The sequence below is a fragment of the Pelodiscus sinensis genome, chromosome 2, assembly GCF_049634645.1.
Source record: "Pelodiscus sinensis isolate JC-2024 chromosome 2, ASM4963464v1, whole genome shotgun sequence".
Lineage (NCBI taxonomy): Eukaryota > Metazoa > Chordata > Testudines > Trionychidae > Pelodiscus > Pelodiscus sinensis.
Genome location: NC_134712.1, coordinates 51,524,331 through 51,530,290, shown reverse-complemented (window position 1 = coordinate 51,530,290; position 5,960 = coordinate 51,524,331).

The following is a 5,960-nucleotide window of genomic DNA, read 5'->3' as shown; positions in this document are numbered from 1 at the left end:
CAGCATGATGTGCACTCACACACATCCAAGAGAGTAAAGACTATATAGTATTTAACTAAGAGATTAAGCACAGCTGTTTGTAACACATGACAATTTTTCAGTTCTTATAAAATAGAATTATTGTGTGGAAGTTTAAAAAAAAATCAAAAAATTGTATGGACGATTTCCAGGATGAGAGGAAAACATGAGTTTATATAACCTTTTATATTGTTTAGAAGTAACTTGTCTTGAAGATTTCACCCTTATTATAATTATTGTCATGGAATAGTCAGATTCCAAAACAAAAATTATGAAGCTCATTCTCTGTTCCACACTTAAATATAAACATATTTAAAATTAAATCTGTTTGAGCAAAGCAAAGCATGTTAAAATATTACAGGGCTGGAACAAATGACCAAAGCAAAGTTCTCAGTTAAGGATCTGCAGTTAGATGCTGAGAGATGTTTGACTGCATGTGTGTTTGCCCCGTGTTCTGCCCCAACCCTGAGCAGACAGCTGGCATAGCAGACCTTGAGTGAACTGCTCAGTCACCAAAACATCCATTAGAGATAAAGGCCCCTTGCCAGGTTTATTGTAAACTAAGCATGGTATTAGTATCTGCAGTCTACTGAACCACTAATACATGTATGCCCATAACAATGGACTAGTTCTGGGAATGGCGGGACTTTCTGTTCCTCCCTAAGCCAAACCAAAATGCGCTCTCTGACATCCATCGTGTTTTTGTCCATAATACAGACAAGTTAGTACTGCTCAAATGCCCTATGACTTGGTTCATCATCACCTATCATGTACCACATGCTATTGGCATGTATTTGTGTAAGTATTCTGTGTGTTTCTGCAATATCAGCCCTGTTTTTGACAGATTCTGTGAGCAGGTTCTGCCTCATCATACCAAGCCTTTCATAAAAGGGCTTATGTCTCGGGCTCTTGTCCAACTATAGGCTCATGCAATTCCCTTAGCACAGTCCCATATTGGTTGGTAACTATGACTACCTAACATGTGAGATGAAGGCTTGTCTAGTTGAGAGACCCATCATTTCACTGCTTACCCAGTAAGATGAGAAGTAAAATACCTTCTTTCCAGATGAGCCTCATTAATGATCACAATCTGAAAGCATGTTTCAACTGCCTTTGGATATTGGGAGCTGCAGCTTTCATACTTCGGTGTCAGAAAATTAACATCTCTGGCACTGAAATATAGATATGGAAAGAAGGTCATCAGTGCTGGAAAAAATGTATCACCAAAATGATCAAGCAGTAGGTGATAAAATAATTCAGACCATTTCATTACTATATTTCCCCCTGCCAAACACTAAGACACTATATAATCATGCAAGCACAGATACAATGTACTCCAAGCAGACCACGTAAATAACAGAATATACCTGAAAAAAATGAAGAGAAAGGGATTGAAAGAGAAGAAAAGAAATTCATAGACAATAACGGTCATTCTAAAAACTCCTTGTGACAACGTGGGGGAAGGGTCTTAAGATTTTATTGCAAAAATGGGTGAATACAAACATGATGCACTTGATTTGATGGCCTACTAACATATGGCGTGATAGGGAACCTTCAGTGGTGGCCACTGTGTAAGTGCGTGCTGTTATTCTTTAGAGTCAGTAGCCTGCACCACTATGTTTAGTGAGAGTTTATCATCATAGACACAACTACAAAATATCTATCCTCAACAGAATTATGTTAGTTTGAGATGGTTGCTCCATGTGGCCAGATAACTTTGTGCTGCAATCCATTCTTTCACAATTCACAGGGTTTCATACACCAAGCAACAGAAGGCCAAGATAATATGTGGCTTGGAGAACCTTCCTCAAAGAAAACCAAGCATTGACAGAAGAACATTGGTGCACTTTAGCACTCTTTAGTTTGAGGCACTACAAAATTAATGCTACAACCCCATGTTTTGGGGCCTGTCTGCTGGATTTGCTGTCTTTTAGCTGAGACTCGGAACAAAGGTCCTCCATATTTGAGGCCTATCTAAAGATCCAGTTCACCTTCAAAGATACAGGGGTTTAACCTTGGTGTACTAGCTGTATCCCAGTTTGGGTAAGTATGTTCTTTCTGCATATATTCCCCACCCAGTTTCAATGAAGAAAATATATTAATTTCCTAAACTAATGTATAGCACTCCTGTTAAACAATGTCAGAATCTCATTGTAGCTGACTTCATTTTAGGGGGGTGAGAGGGATAAATGATCCCTCTGTATATCAGTTAAGTCCCTTCCAGATTGAAGTTGCTATATATATTTATCATCTTCATTATCAGTTGTTTTTTTCCAAGAAATATGTCTGCTTATAAAATTAATTCACAACTATTAATTAGTATATTTATTATTATTTTACTTATTGCAAGTATTGGCAAGCTGCTTGTCATCTTAGTATTTGCTATGCCTGCTTTCATGAGAATAATATCTTGCATATGAATTTTCTTAACACATTTTATACTAAATATTTTCCTGAAAATATTTAACTGACTCATCCATTAAGGTTTTAAATGAATGACTCTTCATTTAAATAAGACATAAATTGTCCCAACACAGCTTCCAGTAAACCACACACTGTAAGGTTTATGACGACATGCAGTCTTATTTATTTTAAAAGAAATTTTGTTGCCACTCAACAAATGGTTTAAATCATCTAATGTGCAGGAGCTAATTTAATTCTGAGGCTTTGAAGCTGACTGTTCTAAAACACTATTTCCAATCCAAACTAGAAAAAGTCTATAATTAGCTTAGTATGAGGACTGGCTATGTGGGAAAAAGCTGAACAACAGAAAAGTTAAGTGGCTGAAAGAAATAAATGAAACAGTTAAAAACATTTGTTTGAGAGATATTAATGCTCTTTTTTTTAAAATAGATTTTGAATATTTTTATTTACTGAATAAAATTCTTCCATTGAAATGTCATTTGTTTGTCCTCTCAATGATTTTTAAACCTCCTTTGAAACTTCAAAATAACAGTCCTGTTAGCACCAATGTTCCATTTCACTATTTCACAAAATTTGTTTGCATGGTCTATCACACATGCATGCACACATACGTGTGTACATCTCCCCACCCTGTGATTATAGGTGAGCAGAACAGGGTTTCCTACCTCTATAAGGACTGAATTTTTTGTGGTGCTTTTATTTCTCTAAGTAGGCTGGATCAAAGGATTTTCTGCAATCCTCTTGTAGTTTTCAGTTGTGGGGAGTGAAAGATTCTTTTTTATGATTAGTGAGTGCAGTTCCTAAAATTGTTGAGCCAGTGATTGGCTGTTAACAGAGGGGATTCATAACTTATAAGGCTGGAAAGAACCATTATGGATAATTTAATTTAACCTCCTGTATAACCGAGGCCAAAGAGTCTCACCGAGTAATTCCTACGCTGGCAAGAATTATTGTTCCTGAGTACATAAGGGAACGCTGTCGAGCCCAATCACTTTTGCATTTGTGCTTCACAGCATAGCAAGCCAAGGACCTTCTACCTGCCTATGTGCTGGACAGATCCTAGTGGTAGCAAGGCCTCATTTACAGGCTACAAATAAATATAATGTTGGACTGTCATACAAGGCTGAGCAGGAACCTAAATATATTAATTTTTGCTTGGTTGATGCATGTAATCCAGATGGTTATATGTGAGGCTGGAAAGGCATTTTGCCTCCTGGGCAGGTTGGCTTGACCTAGGTTTTTGAGCTTCCTCATCACTTCTTTTCAGGGCCATATGAACTAACACTGACTGAGCTGCTTTTGTTTTTTGGGTAGCTCTCAGACTTTTGGTGGTGTTCCTCTTTAGGCATTCCTGTGTTTGCTAACAGGGCAGCTGTAGACTTGTCTGATCCTGGGTTTGTCTCAGCTTCTTAGAGAAGGTTACTGACAGCACTAAGGAAACTATAAACTGGATCAAGCCAGTACAGGTTGAACCTTGGTAGTCCAGCACTTTCTGGTCTGGCAAGAAGAAATTAAGAATATAGAATTAAGAATATAAACACCTGCTCCTCCCAGATGCCAGCAAGTGAAACCGAGGAGCATTAGCAATACTTTTAAAGGATTTAAACCATTAAAAATATAATTTCACATTAACAATATGGTCACTAAATTTAATCCAGATGTGTGTAAAATAACACTGAGATATTTGATCCCAAAACAGAGTTAATAATGGAAGTACAACTGTTATTTATTGGCTGCCCCAGAGTCCAATTCTAATAAAGTCAATGAGAACAGAAGCAGGACCTAAATGAGGATAAGGGTATTGTTCATTGTGTTGCAAAGTGAAAGGTGTAATAGTTGAGATGAGTGGGCATCTAGTTTGCCTTAATATAGGCTGAGCAAGGTGTATGTAGGCATACACACACCATTCTTGCAAAATCCAGCAAAGTGCTAGAAAACCCCTATAGTATTCCATATTCTGAACAAATGGAATCAAACACTTAAGATGTGAGGGCCCTATGTGACAGCTCCCCCAGTTATTACTCCCAGGTAAAAGATCTTTCTTTGTCACTCTGCATAATTCTTTGATAATAAAAGAATCATCATTGTTCAATCATCTACATTCAACGTGGTAACTGGAACTGTTGGAAAACTGGAATTTAATGCGAAGCTAATTCTCTTAGGGGTGCCAAAACAGTCCTTTGCACAACAGATCTGCACATAATGATACTCCCTTCCGAACAGCCAAAACAACGAGTTGTGATGTGGCACCTCCAAGACTAACGAAAATATATAGAATCATGAGCTTTCATGGATAAAACCCAAGAAATATCTGTCAATTGTAGGACCTGTATTCATGAGTCTGGAGGTGTCCCATATATAGCTTTTGATGTGAAAATGTGGAGGTTAAAGACAGGAGAAACTGTCTTTGTAATGCACCAACCAGTTTATAGCAGTAATTATTCTGACCCTCCTTCTATGCTGCAGATTCTGTAACCAGAGAAAAAGTAGTTAAGGGACTGTTCTAGTGAGGGGCTAAGTTCTTCCTTATCCTAGCCTACTCACAAGTTTCAGGAGTCAGTCTCTACATTACAGGATCAAGACTTCAATGTCTGTACTGAGGCACTTCCCCCTTTTTTGTGTCACTCTGGTGTAATTCTTCTCTGTGGTATGGCACATTTTTACTATACACACCCTGTTCCGTGTTCCTTAAATCCTATCTCAGAGTGGTACTTCAGATTTTAAAACAACCATTTATTGGGCTGTATTAGTTGGTCTGAGAAACAGATGATTTGTTTGATTGGCTAAAACATTCCTAACCCTTTCATATGCTTCATGTGCTGGCTTGCTCTGAAAAGCAGTGTCTCTTGCATTCTGACTTACAGAAGAGGAAACTTGTTACTTGTTAAAGTAAAAATATATAATTTAACTATTCATAGATTCACTCATATCTTCACAGTAGGTGCACTTTTAAAGCCCTTTATAAGGTGTTGAGGCCAAATCCCCAGTTTCTATGAAAGATTCAGCTTCAATGGAGCTTGGCTTTACTCAAATTAGAGTCTGTTTCATTCATAATTCTAGGTAACAGCTCAGGTTTGGTTCATCATCTAATTAATTATTAGGTATTTTATTATTGAAGTGCTAACTGTGTTTTGCACTCTACAAGAACTTCTCACATAAGGAATCCTTTAATTACAACAGTGGTAACTGTGCCCTCATTTATAAGCTTGAAAAAACTCTACTCTCTTCCCCTATTTTTTTCATGCTGTTGTTAAGTGGTATGGAAGTAGCAATGGGAATATTTGCTAGGATATGAAATGTCAGATCCGTGTAATATCACCTCATCTTCTGCTCTGTCTTTGTGAGGCCAGTGCAATTAGTCTTTCATAGGACTCATAATTAAAGCTAGATCACATAGACCTAAATGAATTGTGAAAGAAGATTAATGACAGATGCTCTGTCTTTGTTTCTCACAAAGGGTGGGGAATCATAAAGAGGAGAGAGAATATGGAGAAAGGAACCGTTCTGCACTATAATCG